The sequence below is a fragment of the Nipponia nippon genome, unplaced genomic scaffold (assembly GCF_047370975.1).
Source record: "Nipponia nippon isolate SJK-2023a ecotype South Korea unplaced genomic scaffold, ASM4737097v1 scaffold_16, whole genome shotgun sequence".
Taxonomy (NCBI): domain Eukaryota; kingdom Metazoa; phylum Chordata; class Aves; order Pelecaniformes; family Threskiornithidae; genus Nipponia; species Nipponia nippon.
Genome location: NW_028262332.1, coordinates 1,336,194 through 1,351,897, shown reverse-complemented (window position 1 = coordinate 1,351,897; position 15,704 = coordinate 1,336,194). Strand labels below are relative to the sequence as shown.

The window sequence follows — 15,704 nt, the reverse complement described above, 5'->3', positions numbered from 1 at the left end:
CTTCTCTGTCAAGGAGAGAGTGTGTCCTGGAAAGCACATGTCCACGTGGGAGTAGGCTTTTCCTCTAAGCACTGTGAAAGATGGAAGTTGCTCCCACATCACACTTGTATTGTTTGTTCCATAGATGAAAGAAAAAAGGATAAAATTCCGTTATTTGGGTGCTTCAAAATGTATCTTCTCATGTGATAAAAAGCTTTAACTATCCAGCACTTGTGCTCTAACATAGCCAGTCTCCAGTTTTGAGGAAGGCAGAGAGCTTTGACTCTTCCCGTTGGCTCTGCAGCCCATATGCATGGACTCACAAGGGTTGTCTGAGCAGTAACAGGGTCACTGGCGGGAGAACAAGGACCACTGTTATCCAACAGTCCGGATTCCTGATGATGGTTGCAAGGTCATAGGTTTGAATGTCAGAGAGCCAATAAAGGCAAAAGACCTTTGAGCCAGTGTCGAATTTGGAAATACCTTCTTGTCCTAGAGTCTGTGTTGTTTTTTGTAGGCAGCCTCCCCGTAGAGTTCCCGGCAGTCTTCATCTGTCTGTCTTAAAACTAGCTGGGATGGAGAGTTTCTCAGCTAAATGGCTAATGTGCCATTTGAAGTAGGATTTTTCTCATCTGGTATTCAGAAGCTTTAAAGATAGGATCTGCGTACTGCTGGAGTTAAATACATTAAAAATAAAACATGGAGTAAGTACTTGGCCCTGCAAATAAGTGCCATAGGAAATGTCACAGCTTTGCGGTGTGTGTGGGTAGGATGCTGAAGAGTGCAGGTCTGTGTGACAGGGGGAGTTGCCCTTTCCATCAGCCTATTTTGGTTGGTTTGTTCTACTGTTCATGAAAAAATGAGTTAGTGCTCATTCAGACTGACATTACCAAGTGACACCGAGAGTTGTAGGCCCTCAAAGCTGTGGATGGTCACAAGTAGTGGGAACTGTTTGTGGTCTTCAGCAATGTTTGCCAGTTAGCTCAAAGCTGTGGAAGATGGTCAGGGAAAAATAAATCTCGTATTCATCAAATGCAAGTGGGTTGAGATTTATGCTTTACATTCAGATTTTATGTTTTCCCGCACGTTGCTGGAGGAAGACAGTAGTTGCATTGGCTTTGCAAGGACACGGATTAGGGCCTTAAGACCAGAAGTAGTTAGTCTGGCAGTTTGCATGCCAAGCCACGTGTGTTGGCCAGCACTATTTGATGCCTGGCCAATGTGCTTGGATGCCCAGCCACCTTTGCAAGTGTCATTGCCTGCTGTTCCTGTAGGAGTACTGTCGCTGCTGGCCATAAAGGTCTACAGCTGCCTTGTATGGCTGGACAGCAATTGAGGATACCTCCAGGTGCCTGAAAAGCAAATCCACTTGGTGAATTACCAGAATGGGGTGGGAAGTGTCACTTCTGTCCCAAGAAGTTGTCAGGGGGTGAGTTGGAGCCTGAGCTCTGGCTATTTGAAGATTGGGCCTTGAAGAGCCAGAGAGTGCTTGGTGGATGGGTTGGGGGCAGAGAGGAAGGTCTGGACTCCTGTTTGCTGATGAACAAGCTGATGCCAGAACAGGCTTTTGGGTCTGTTCATATATTCATATATAATTCATTTATTTTTGCTAAGCCCAAATGTCACGTTTTGTAGAAGCAGGAGACTATGGCAACTTTTTGATAATTCTGCTTGTTGAGTTTGTGTTTCTGCTCAGTGGCTGATCACAGTGGCTGACTGTGTTACCTGCCACACAGGAACACTTCAGGAAACCTTAATTTTATTTTATTTTTTTTCCTGAGAGAAAGCTATCAGCAGACCCTGAAGAGCAATACCTGGTTATATATCGTAGTTGCTTGTGTGTCAGTCCGCATAATCACTCTTTGGCTAGTGTTCTCTATCAAGGAGTTCACCACCTGGATCCCTTCATCCTGGAACACCCTTCTTAGCTTTGGAAAGCAATCAAATGACCCTATTTTCATTTAATAATAATTGTAGTAGCAATAAGCAGTTTGAAATGCTCTTAATATTTTTCCTTTTACTGGCCAGGTTGCGTCTATTGGCTTTTTGATGTTTTGACTACCCAGGAGAGGCTGGGGATGACCCTAGGCACTTTGATAACCTCTCCAAAATGAAGGAATGATTCTGTGAATAAAATGCAAGACTGAAATTCAAGAGATAAGTGTCTGGTTCACACAAAATCTTTTTCTGTGGCTCTGGGCAAGTTGTATAAGCTGTCTTAGATTTCCCAGCAAAAGAATTGAAGAGAAATTACTTCATCAGCTCCCATCAAAATCGTCAATCTTTACTAGTGTTTGGGAGACATTGGGATGTTTCAGACATTTTGGTGTTTCTCATAGCTATGAATACTTAGAGTGATTGAACGAGGTTTACTTGAGCCTCTGGAGCCCTCTTTCCTTAGAAGCCATCTTTATTTGCCTTGTCCCTGTCCTTTTTAGATGTAGAAAAAATACTGTCTCATAGCTTCAAGGTGGCTCTGTCCTGGTAGACTTCACCAAATTTTTTGTAGGCTGTAGGCAAGCAACCAGTTGGGCATCAGCTAGTAGGCTTAGCAGAGGTGCTGGGGCTTTTGGTATACACGGAGATCAATTGCCGTGTCATTATAAAGGTGGTTATTTCCAAGTCAGAGTTGAGGTACCCCAACAATACACTCTCAACACCTTGAGTGTAGTATGCTCAGTCTGTGGATAACTCCTTCTTTGTTGCTGTCAGTCTGCCATCTTTCACTGGCGTTGAATTTTCTTCCAAAGTAGAAATAAATAATAATAAAAAAGTTGCTTCTCTTTTGGTTTTTTTGAGCATTGACAATAGCCTTTGGAAAAGTCCGGTTTTCCTTTCCGAGAAGGTCGCCATGGCTACTCTCCGTGCAGCGTTTAACAGCCGTGCTGGCTAATGCAGCAGAAACAGATTTGGCTTTTCCTTTTGGATGTAATGAATAGCAAACTGCTGCGTATTCATTAAGAGAAGCAACTTGCAGAGGTTAAGTGTTTCATTTCTGGAGCTGCCGTCTAGGGCAGTAATAAAAAATAAATTGGGCAGCCAAGGAGGAAAAGGGGTTTATAAGACATAAAGTGGGAATAAAATAATGGCTACATCGTTCCTTGTTTCTTTCCTTGGGTTCTGCAACTGTAAGTCAGGATCCCCGACTCCAAGCTATGCAGATTTTTGTTAGATGCGATCAAATTTGCTGGAGAATTAGCTTTGTTTTTGACAGGAACCCATCTGACTAATTCAGCAAAAATAAACAGGCTCTTGGACTGCAGTCGTCCAGTCCAGGAAGGACTGAGGAAAACGGGGCTGGCTTTAATGTCTGAACGACTCTACTGTGAGTCCAGACAATGCTCTGTCCACCTTTCGTGGACTCGCAGCTTGGAAGGCTGGGAAGACTGGTGATCATCCAGCCGCAACCTCCTGCCCTGCCCAGGGCAGCAACTCCAGAGTCAAACCCATGGGTTTTGTTTGGCCCGACCTTTATCTTTAGAAAAAGGTCTGTAACCCTGATTTCAAGGCTCTGGAAATGGTATTAGTCTCTCCCAGTTTTAGATGTCCATGTCCATAGTCAAGAAGGAGGGATGGGCACATTTCAGTGACCTGCTGTAGGATACAAGGAGTTGGATGGTGGATGTGCCTCTTTATCTCCCGTCTCATTTGTGTTGCATGAGAAATGGCAACAGCACAAAATAATGATGTGAGTGGTGGTGTTGGTACATTGCACAGCCTCGCCGTCCTCTTCTGAACACCCCCGACCTCCTCCTGCACTGCTTTTCGTGGGCAGCAGGACTCCCTTTGGTCTCCACCATGACAACTAAGCGGTTTCCAGCCATTTTTCCAGGACACTGTCCATCTGCTGCATATTGGTTTGGTTTTTTTTTCCCCGTAGTTTTACACTCTTGTGTTTGGCTGCATAAAAATGCATCTTGTTTAAATTGAGTCCAGCACACCCATCGATCCAGATGGCATTGTATTAGTGACCTGTCCTCTTTAATTATGTGCAACTAATTTTTAATTTTATGTTCTCTGCAAACATGACTGGGAATGATTTTCTGGCTGCTTGTAAATCATTGATAGATATTGAATCCTTTCAGGGATTGCTTTTTCTTGGAAGAAATGAGGATTCCCCCATTACAATTAGTTTTCAAAATTTATCAAATAGCTATTTTTTAATCCACTTAGTATGTGTTTACATTGATTTCTCTTCTAGGGCTGATGTTTTTTGAATCAACATCTTGTGCAATAGTAAGCCCTGCAAAAATCTAAGTCTCTCATGCTAAAATAGTTATCTTTCTCAACCAAAGCCATAAATCTTATCAGGAAGTGATGCCAAGTCTTTTTCACAAGCCTGTTTTTCTTTCTTCTTTCCCATATGAAGACATACAGCCTGAACGTCTTGCTAAGATTTTTAGCCAGGTTGGCACGGGGTGTTCACACCTGCAGAAAAATTATTTAGAATCTTTTACCCATGTTTTTCTGTCTGAGGTGTGTTCGTTGTACCTGCCGTGGATATGGGAATCGCTCTCTTTGGTCTGGCAGCATCACACAGTAACTACCGTTACTTCATAATTACATTTTTTTTTCCCACCTTTTTTGTTAGGGAGGACAATGTTACATGGTGCTTATAGAAACAGACTGAACTGTGAACTGTTCTGAAGCTCCATCTATGTTAAAAGTCCATGTTATTGTTTCCTTGTGACCTGACCTGTTGACATTTGGTGTGGTAGGACGTGGTAGGGATGTCCATCAAAAACCCAGTCCTCGTTTAGGAGTCTCAAAGGAGTCTGAGGAGGAGGACCTGGACCTGGGAATAGTCCAAGGGGAATGAAGGGATGGGTGTCCCTCCATGCTGCTTATGGTCATGGCCATGTTCTCACAGATGGATCGGCCCCAGCTGTTTCATGTCCATGGGCTGTCCCCAGGGCTCATGGCAGTGGGGATGATCAGAGAGGTCACCTGCAACTCCCGATTTGGATTGTGTTGAAACGGGTCTTCATAGCTCCTGCCTAGATCTGTGTTTTAAAGACCTCCCTTTATAACTCATCCGAAACGCTGCTGCCAACGTCGTGGAGGGGACGGTGGTGTGTGGGGGTCAGCTCTGTGCCTCCTCCCGGGTGCGCCCGGAGTGTTCGGTGATGGGATTTTGGTGGCTGGGGGTGAGTTACCTACCTGTAGCCATGCTGGCGGCACTCCTTTGTTGAATGGCTGTGAAAGCCATGAAAACTACCTCCCCAATGAATTTTCCCCCTTTAGAGCTGGTGTTTAGGAGTCAGCTGCTTCTCCAGGTAGCCCTTGCAGTGTTTTCTTGGGGAGGAACGTGGCCTGTGTTGGTGGGCAACATCTGACCCATACAGGCAGAGTCGCACACCCCTGTGTGAGTCTGCAGCGGACCAGGCTTTTGGGCAGAGCTGCCCTGTTGCCAGACCAGTGTGTTGCCTACAAAAGGTTTTGTTAGACGAGAGCTATGTGTGCCATGGAGCATCATTAAGAGGCTCAGCGAGCCTTTTCCAAAGGCCATTGAAATCAAATGAAAGGCTCAATAAGCTGAAAAGCCTTGAGATGAGATTTAGAGAGGAATAAGAGTTTTTGAGTGTGTCTGTATGGGTTTGGGGATTGGGGAGTGCTTATTCACCCTCTTCCCCGAGCTCTGGGACAGGAGGCTGGGAAAAGAGCGGGGGAGAGGGTGGGTAGTAGGTGATCCTGTGGATGTGGTTGGGAGGAAGATGAGAAGCTGGAGAGTGGAGGGACTGTATCTACACTATTTGCCTCTTCTGGCACCAGGCTCCTTATTTAACCTGTTTCAGTTGTTTCTCCGATGGTGTTTTGGGCAGGTGCTATCTATGTGACTGCCCTTGGCAAATACACAGCTGTGGAAGGGATGGAGAGCTTGGATCTGCTCCATGTTTGCCAAGTGAGACGTGAGAGTTCGTGTGCTGGAGCAGGGGTCCGGGCCCTGCGGTGTGTGTCCGTCCTCGTAGGTCCACGGTGAGCAGCTGACCCTACCCCGCGCTGCAAGCCTGCGATACAGGGCCAGGCATCAGCCCTGGGGCCGATTTCTAGATTTGAGTAGGACCCTAAGGCAACAAAGCTTGGCAGCAGGGTGCCCTGCCTAAGCACAAACCAGTTTGTGTGAACGTCTGTGAACAAGCATTTGTTTTTCATTCATTGGGCTGAAATGCTTTGTTGCTTTTTTGGGTAAAATGAAGCCTGGTGGTCAATTAGGCCCTTTGAAATGACACATAGAGCTGTAGATACGGAGCCTACTGCTAGAAATCAGTGATGGTAAGAGTGTCAGAATTTTGAAACATCTGTATTTGGATGCTAAAAGCCTCTGTGGTTAATACAGCTTGGGTATAAAGGTTTTTATTAGAGAGAGAAACCCCTGCAGTTCAGGGTAAAAGCCGGCCATGGGCTGATCAAATTAGGCAGAAGCATCCTCATGCACGGGGTGGTCTGGAATGGCTCACTTCAGAATTTCTTCACCTCTTTCTGCCTTTCAGCTGCCGATGGCACCGCCACAGTCAGGGCACGGCTGCTGCTGCTGCGATCCAGCCCGACGGCCGGTTTGTGCTAAGGGGACAAAGTCTTGGGAGGAGAATTCTGGGGATGCTTTAAAGGAGAAGATAATTGACTCGCAGGCTGGAGAGGCATAACAAAAGAGTTTGGGTCTGCGGAGGCAAAAGCAATGCTTGGTTTAGGAAGAGGTACTGTAGGCACCCTGAATGAGCTAACGCAAAATCCTAATTGGGCAAAACTTTTGTGTGATTCTCAAAAAGGATCAACAGATCGGGGAGCAGATCCGTGTAGAGCAGCACGCCGTCTGGGTAGGAGTTACTGTTGTGCTCCTTGGGATGTTGCCAGAGACATGGGCTAGATGATGAGTAGCTGGGAGAAAGGCTGGAGAAGGCTTTAAAACCAGTCTTGGAGCATTTTTTTGATGAATCAGAGGGAGAAATGCAAAAGAATTTAGGAAAAGGAGAGTCGCAAAATTAGCGTGGCGTGGTGTGACGAAGGAGAGGGACAGGGGCCTCTTGTGGGAGGTGCTCGAGAAGATGCTGATGCTCAGTGATTCCCAGACTCGCAGCTGACATCAGCGATGACAGAGCCCAGGAGTCATCTGAACTTGCCCATCTCCTGCCCGGTCGTGATGGAGATCTGTGCAGATGCCAGCACTGGTGCTCTTACGCGAGTCGTGAACAATACTTTGCCCTATTCAATTTTTACTTTACTAAAATGAATATCATGGGCTTCTTAATAGTCATAGGAGCATAAAAGTCTCAGTGTATCACAATTCATCATCCTTTAAAAATTGAATTTCTGTTGAATTATGCCTTGCCGCTGTAGTGCTGTGGAAAAGCTCTTATTATTCATAACTATAAATACAACGATGTCGAGATTTAACTGGTGCCTGAAGGCTTTATGCTGTACTTTCGTATTGACAAAGCAAACAATCTTATGGATTGGTTTAAGTTTATGGGACCGGAGGCGGCTGAGCCCTTCCCCGCCGCTGGAAGCAGCAATCCTCCTCTCCGGACCTGAGCCGTCTCTGAGTAGGCAGGAGGGTTTTGAGCCATTTTGGCCCTTTAGGACTGAGATAAATGGCCACTGAAAAAAAAAGGAATGAAATAAAATAAAAAAAGAAATAAAATCCCCATTAAGTGGGTGCTTTTCCTTTCGGATACCAGCTTGGTCAGGCTGCTGGAAGACACATTTTGGGACCAGCACCAGCTTGGAGGGAGTGCTTGGGTTTGTGACAGCAGAGGGCAGGTTGCATGGGCTGAAGGACAAGGAGGAAGAGCTGGAGAATGAGATGGATCCCCAGAAACCGCCTGAATCACCCAGGTCTTCATCAGCACAGAGGAGCGACTGGACCTTAATTAAAGAGACTTTCCATAGGAAGGTTCTCACGTGCTCTCCTAGGTGGGCATCAATAAATACTTCCATGTTCCTCCTCGTCCCAACTGAACGTTTAAACAGACATTGGGACAATTGTGCGATTGCCGATGAGGACAGACCTGGCTGGGTAGAAGTTTGCTCGGGTTCACGTTTTGCTTTGCGAGCATCTATTTTGGGCCTGAAATGTGGAAAAGTCCCGTAATTTGGTGCTCAGCTGAGGCTGGATTCGAGGCCTTCGCATGGATTTTACTGTAACACAAAAGAGAAGTGAGTTAATCCATAATTAACATATGGACATAATTTTAGAAACTGTGATGGGTAAATTTGGTCTCTGGGGAGAAGGTGGGAAAGATTCTGATTGGATTTGGAGGGATTTTTTTTGGTGTCGTTATAATTAGAAATTTACACGTAGCAAAAGAAGTATTGCTGTTGGATGTTGGTTATCGTGGCCTGTAGGTTGTTTGGAGTTTTGTTTGTTTTATGATCTCTTTTCTTAATATAGCAATTGGGCCTTGCAGAAATTTGGCAACGGCGTGTTTAACTTTTGACTTAGTTTAGACATTCAATATTTTTGTTACAAAATAACTCTGCTGCATTTTTTTTTTTTAAACAAAAATTAATAATCTCTTGAGAATTGAAATTCTGTATTTGAGAAATTGCAAAGCCTCCATTTTGGGCTTTCTTCCACTGAAAGCAAGGCAACAAAATTGGTGATTTCACAGTAGTTGTATTTTCTAATGCATTTCAAAAGTAGTTTCCATGTAGGCATACAGAGAGATACAGAAAAGTGTTAAAAATCAGATGCCTAAATGTTTTGCCCTGTAGCAGGTCTAAACAACGGGCTGGTTATTAAGTGACGGTAGATGTGTTGAGCCCCTACAAGTGAAGGTGCTGAACACCATTTGTTTGCCTGGGATTTATTTGAAAATCTTGAGTGTGCCAGAGGGTTGCTGCCATCACAGGACCCCTGAGATGGGGCTCGTCTCTCCATCCAGGTCTGACGTCCCGGGCTCACTCTTTGCATGGGTCAGGGCGGTTGGGATGTGTTTGGAGGAGGATGAGGATGGTGCCAGTGGCCGGGCAGGAATTCCTCCCTTCGTTTTTGCAGAAACATTGGGTTTTTGCATGGAAATGACCTGTACCTGAACAGATATCATTACCACGGAGGATTTTCTTTCCTAGTGAAGACTCTGAGACCTGTTGGGTGCTGACTTTTGAAGCAGGAGCGAGGTGGGGTCTGTGCCTCTGTGATTCTTGTTTCAACGGATGGCACTCGGAACAGGAGGAGACTGGTGCACATGGAAACCTGGCGTGGCTGAGCACAGCTCGGAGGGCTGGGCTTGACCTCCTTCTCCTCCTTCTCCTCCTTCTCCTCCTTCTCCTCCTTCTCCTCCTTCTCCTCCTTCTCCTCCTTCTCCTCCTTCTCCTCCTTCTCCTCCTTCTCCTCCTTCTCCTCCTTCTCCTCCTTCTCCTCCTTCTCCTCCTTCTCCTCCTTCTCCTCCTTCTCCTCCTTCTCCTCCTTCTCCTCCTTCTCCTCCTTCTCCTCCTTCTCCTCCTTCTCCTCCTTCTCCTCCTTCTCCTCCTTCTCCTCCTTCTCCTCCTTCTCCTCCTTCTCCTCCTCCCTGCTGCTGCAGCACTGCCAGGGAGCAGCACCAGCCTCCTGCCCAGGGGGATCCTGGGGGGCTGTAGGCACCGATGTGAGGGGACCATGGGCACTTTCCCAGGGGGGACAGGACACTGGGGCTCCTGGAAGCTGCCCATGTTGGCGCAGGGACTTGAGGGTGGCAGTGGCGGGTGCCACCGTCTGCTTTGGTGTGCCTGCCGCAGGGAGAGGGAGGGAGGTGCTGGCGCAGGCAGTGAAATTTGGCATCCCGTGTCCCCAAAGGGCAGTTTCTGCAGCATTTCCCAGCACGAACGCCCAGGAGATGCTCCGCCGCGCTGCACCACGGCCGGCGCTGTTTTCCCTCCCCGTTCAGTGGTGATCATTAATTTGAAGGAAAACAGGAAAAACTGGTTCAGTGCACTTAGGAAACTTGAAAATGAGAAGACGAATGAACGTACCTGCTCCTCTAGAAATGGATGAGGTGGGGGATCTCCATGCCGGCCGGGGGGGCTGGACCTTCCCTTCTCCCCCCGCCTTCACACCCAGAATAATTTGGGCAGTATTTGCACAGGCTGTGCGCTTCAGCCCCAGGCTCAGCCGCTGCTGCGTTCGTAAAATTGAGATCAGCTAAATCGGTAAACGCTGCTGAAAGAGGCACTCTGCCTGCTCCCAAAACCTGGTGCTCGCTCAGGCTTTTTAAAAGATTATTTTTCTTTTTTGTTAAAAACATGGGTTTTCTGACTTGCAGGACTTCCAGCCTTGAAGGAGCCAGGAGCTGCAGGGTGTGGAGTGTGGAGGAAGGACAGGTTGATGAAATGAATTCCAAATAAAAGGGGAGATGTGGCTGCTTGTCCTGCGAGCCCGGCTGGTGCAGGGGAAGCCATGGCGGGGCACAGGGAAGATGTGGTGGCAGCTGCCGAGATGGGGACACATCGGTCGTGGCCATGCTCGCTTCTTGCTCCCCACGTGTCTTTTAAAATTGGGAGAAGGCAATGGGTTTGTGTTTTGCACGTGCTGACTGGGTTTTTTTCCGTGGGAATAGACACTTTATATCTCCAGGATCGTGAGCGATGCTGGTTCCTTAAGGGTGTAATTTCATGTGACTTTACTCAGCAAGGCAGGTGTGTGGACTCGCTGCCCGTTGGCCTCCCTGGTTAATGACTGCCCCGTGACTGCTCATAACTTGGCTTCGTAAATGCCTGGAGCGAGCATGGAGCCGAACCCAAGCAAGGGGACCATGTCCCGGCGCTCATCCCGTATCCCTGCACAGTGAGCAGCACTCGGGCAGGACCAGCGTGGTTGGGTTTTATCCGGCTTCCTTCCAAAACCAGTATAGCGGGCCCCAGTGCTCTGCTCAGATTCAGAGAGTCGGAACATGAAAGGAATTGGGAGAAATGTTACCCGCTTTCCAGAGCTGAGCCTCGGGTGGTGGCACCTGTGACAACGCCTCAGTCCCTGGTGCATCAGCAAGTGGATGGAGGAAAATGTGTGTATGCCTTAACTTGCAATATCTAGTTTAAATACAGACTTTACTCATTGCAAGTCTGCTTCTTGCAAGAGAGAGAAACTACAGCTCGGAGGGCCAGGCCTCCAAACAGGTTTTTTTATTCATTAAAAAAAAATACTTATTGCTATAGAGATGCTTATAATTGCATCTTTCTTATATATCTGCATCTATCTTGAGACTCTCGGAGGGTGCAAACACGTGCGATGGGGACCCGGCGCAGCTCAGCCGTCCTGCCGCGCTGGGACCCGGCGCGTTGCAGGGCTGAAACCAAACCCACAGAGCACCCAGCGCTGCCTTCCAATTACATTCACCAAAGGCGAATTTATTTTTATCGATTTACCAACAAACCAGTTATTTCAGAAATGACTGGCTGCCGCTGTTGGTCATTTCTGGATGACCAGTTGGCTCTGTGTCGCATGGTTTAATGATTGCATACTTTGTGCTGGTTAAATAGTGCTCAACAAGGAAACAGGAGAAAAACCACACTGGGATAATCTAAGAAAAACAAGGATTATAAAAATGGCTCTGAGGCGCTGACTGCTGGAAGCAAAACTTATTTTGTGGGTTTGTTGCTGCACCTTTGCTTCAAAAAAAAAAAATTGGAGCAGTTGTTCCACTCGTTTTTCTCAGCAGATGGGCTACTGCATCGCCGGCACGTTCGCCCGTCTGGAAAGTAATTATGTTGCCTGGCCCGGTCTGGATTTGCACTTCTATTAGCGTGTGCTTAACTATTACTGCTTTCGGAAGAAGACTTGATAGATTAGTTCCCCTTTAAAACAAAAAAACGAAAACAAAACCAAGCCCATGATGCACCACAGGAACATTTCTTTAAAAAAAAAAAAAAAAGAAAGAAAGAAAAAAGGCCATTTTGATTCAAAATGTTTCAAAAACTGTTGTAAGATGACCTTACAATTCGGGTTATTGGCGCCAATGCAAAAGTAAATTTAAAAGAATATTACTGATTACTGTGTGCTATCTCCACTGCCTTTTTTACAGCGTGGTCAGCTGTGGGAGTTTCTCCTTGTGTAGGTCAAGAAAGTCATCGTTAATGTTTCGTATTTAATTCCCCTCTCGTTATAGAGGAGGACACGATTCATGACACGGGCATTCCCATGCTGCCAGCAAGAGCTGTTGTAAAAAGCTCCTCTCTCCGTGTGCATGGGGGTCTCCAGAACTGGCCTGCACAGGGACTGGGAGTGGGACTGGGACTGGGACAGGGACCTCTCCGCTCCCCGTCGGGCAGAGCATACTTTTTTCCCCCGAACAGCCTTGCGCTGTTATCTCTGGTGTCAGCCAGTAGATCAAAATCTGGGTGGCTTCAGTAGGTGGGGGTACCGCTGGGGTGAAGCTCCCAGTCACTTATTTTAGTAAGTTTGCTGAAACTTAAAGAGGAGCTACAAAGAAAAGCTCATATAAAGCCCTAAGTATATTTTTAATTTTTTTGTTTTTTGAATGCAAGACTTCATGAGCTTTCCCAAAATTCCGTTGCGCTGGCGTGTGGGATGGGATTCACAAAGCCTCTGCGTGGCGGCTGCCTGCGAGCGGAGCCGGTGCCCACAGCACGGCACGGCGGTGGGACGGGTGCCTGCCGGGGCGTGTGTTTGTGCTTGGGCTGTTTGTTTAAATTCTTCCCTACTTCCTTATTGCCCAAACGTCTTCTCTTTTTTGTTCTCCTGACAGCTGCATTGGGAAGGACGCGGGCTAGCGATGCTTTTACATTTATTTCCTAGTTCTGCTTGAAAAATAAATGAGCAGGAGTTGCTGGTGACTCCACAAGGTCACCAGGCACATGATGTGTTCGTGATTCATTAATGTTATTTATTCTTCACTTCATCAAAAAAGAAAAAAAAAATTACACAAACAGCCTTAAAAAGGTCTGTTTGGACTTGGTTTGCACAGTCCGTGCCATCTTGTGCTGCCGGCTCCGGCTGTTTCGTCCTCGCATCCTCGCGTTGCCCTTACTCCTGCAAACAGTTAAAGCGATTTGAATTAACCGCTCACGTGTGCAGCCCCATTTTGGCTTCAGCTTTATTTCCCCGGGTAAAGTCAAGTGCAGGAGGAGGCGAGGGCTTGGCTGGGGCTTGGGCCGGGTGCACGGGAGGGTCTGGCCTGGCACTGGGTGCCCGCTGCGTCGGGCCGCAGAGGGCCCCGGGCGGGTGGCTGGTGGTGGGAGGGCCCGGCTATTTTTGTGTATAATAAAAATACGACTTTGTTCATTACCCGGGGAATATAGTTCGTGACTGACAGCCATTTTGCTCGTCATTAATAGCTCTACTTAATCTCGAAACAAGAGTTTTCCTGTGATATCTGTAAAACAAAGAAAAACAAAACAACCTTTCTTCCTTCAGTATCTCTAATGCGCCACCCCCCTCCCAAACAAACAAACAAAAAAGCCCGATTCCTCCTCTCCTCTGACGAACAATGACTCATTCAGCTTATTTTATTTTTTTTTCTTTACTGTTTTGGAGTTTTTTTATTTTTCGTTTTGGCCTTTGCTTCCCTTGGGTGGCTGCGTTGCAGGCGGAGCTGGCAGCAGCGCTGCCGGTGAAGATTGCCCAACTCCAACAAGCCCCTGCATTCGACTCTTTTTATAACTCTGCCAAAACTTCTGAAGTGTTTGGGACAAAATTTTCCAAGCCAGGTGTCTGCCTAAGGGGGGAATTTGTTTGGAGAAGTTGCAGCAAAAGCTACTGCTGCCCTGGCTGATGAATGAGGCTCAGAGGAAGACAGGTTTGCCCACGGTGAGCCCAAAAAATTGCCATGGGTGTGGGGGAAAGGATGTTGGACCGGGGCCGTTCTGGATCCTTGCCCCTCTGAGGGTCTTTTGTCTTCTTTGTCTTTAGCAATTTTGGTGGGTTTTGAGACCTTCCCTCCTAAAGGTGGTTAAATGACCCAATGGGCTTGGGTGGCCGGTTCAGGGCTGGCACAGTCAGTGAGCGCTTTGCTCCGGGGAAGGAGGCAAAAACCACTATTGGGCGTTGAGTGGAAAATTGGGAGAACTTTGTGTATTTCAGGGACATGGCATTGTGGAAAACACCCTGATCCGGCTGAATTATTCACCTTGGAAAGTACTGGAGCTGCGAATGCTCAGCTGAGCCTCGGGAGGAAGGGGCAGCCAGGGTGGCACGCGGCGGGGCCAGGGGCTGAGCAGAGCATCCCTCCCGCGTCCTCGGTGGCCCCGCATTGCCCAAAGCCCCGTATGGAGGAAAGCACAAATATAGGAGGAAATGAAATAATAATAAGAAATTTGTAATTGTTGCTAAGAACATTCTAAAAATTTTAATTCTAAATTCAAAAAAATTATTATGCACAAACATTGCAGAATCTATGACCTGGTCATCCAGCAGTGGCCCCGGCCAAGTCAGTCTGGCCACTAGAAACTTTCTTTTTTTTTCCCCCTTTATTTTTATTTTTTTCTAAATCAGACTGAGCTCTGGAAGAGTTGAGGGTCCCGTGGAAGAAGCGGCATGGGTTCAGGCATCTCAGGGCTGCGTCAGAGCGCGGGGCAGGCTGGCGGCACATACCACAGGGTGGATTCCACCAAAATGTTGGCATTTTCCTGCTTTTGATTTTGCAACGGTGTTATTTTTCAATGTGGTTTTAATGTAATTTGTGTGCGGGGCTAGGTTTCCAGTATGGGCTTTTCAAGTTGGATTTTTTTGATGGTGCCGTTCATTGCTGCTTGGTGGCCGTGGTCGGTCAGAGTGGTCGTTGGACTCCCCAGGATTTATGAGCCTGGCGGTTGATGCATCCCCTTGCTTACTTTCTCTCACTTTATCTGCTAATTTCCAAATTCTTTCACATTTTTCCTTTCAACCTAATGTCTTAATTCTGGTGCTTTATTAATCCATCTAATTATGTTGAGTTCAAGTTGTTTGAAATCCACTTATGTCGGTATAGGAAGTACTTACTATATTAATCAAACCATCCAAGGTGGCTTCTTCTCTGAAGTCCTTAATTTGTGCTATACATATTCTTCCTAATAACATCGAACTTTGTAACAATGTACGTTTCCTCTGTGTTCCCAAGGAGACGCTGAAATACATTAATTCTGTGATTTTTTTTTGAGAACACCAATAATTCATCCAGGAGTGTGATGTTCCCTTGCGCGGCCATGTCAAACACCATCAGTCTCCAGAATCCCAGCAACGCTCTTTCTGCGGGGTCTGGAAAAGGCTGTAGGGAAAGATCTACTTATAACATAAAATAGCTTTCTTAAAGATTTCAAATATAATAATAGTTGAAATAATATATTGAGTATTGAATATTTTAATAATATAATTTTTTTTTGGTAAAGATTTCAAAATTTTATTTAAATAAGCTTTCAGGAAGGACAGCCTAGGCAAGGGAGCGGACCCTTGGAGGGCTCTTGTCTTGGGTGGAAAGCATCTCTTTTGTGATCACCATTTTGTTTCTCTTTCTGGGAAAACAAGAAGATGGTGGCGCTTGGTTTTGCTCAGCGTGTATTTCTGAGCAAACGCTGCGGGTGAAGATTTACTCCATCTCTGCAGGAGCAAAACGGTGTTTCCCAGACGTATTTATTGGATTTTCATGAGCATTTTCCCTTGCTGGGTCATACGGGCAGCAAAACCTTGTAAAAGTGGTGATGGGGTTTTCCCCCAAATTTTGTGTCCCCTGCGTGCCCCTGCTCCACGGTGAAGGTCATTGAAAACCTGCAGAAACCAAGTTTCTGAGTCAAACTGGAGGTTCAGAGCGTGGGATTTAGCT

At 46.7% G+C, this 15,704-nt stretch overlaps 1 protein-coding gene across 10 annotated transcripts in view; it reads left to right on the top strand.

Annotated features, from left to right (window-relative positions):
- The window catches only part of ZNF618 (zinc finger protein 618), a 166,887-nt gene that overhangs the window by 37,198 nt on the left and 113,985 nt on the right, over nt 1–15,704 (top strand). The gene's annotated exons all lie outside the window — the stretch shown is intronic.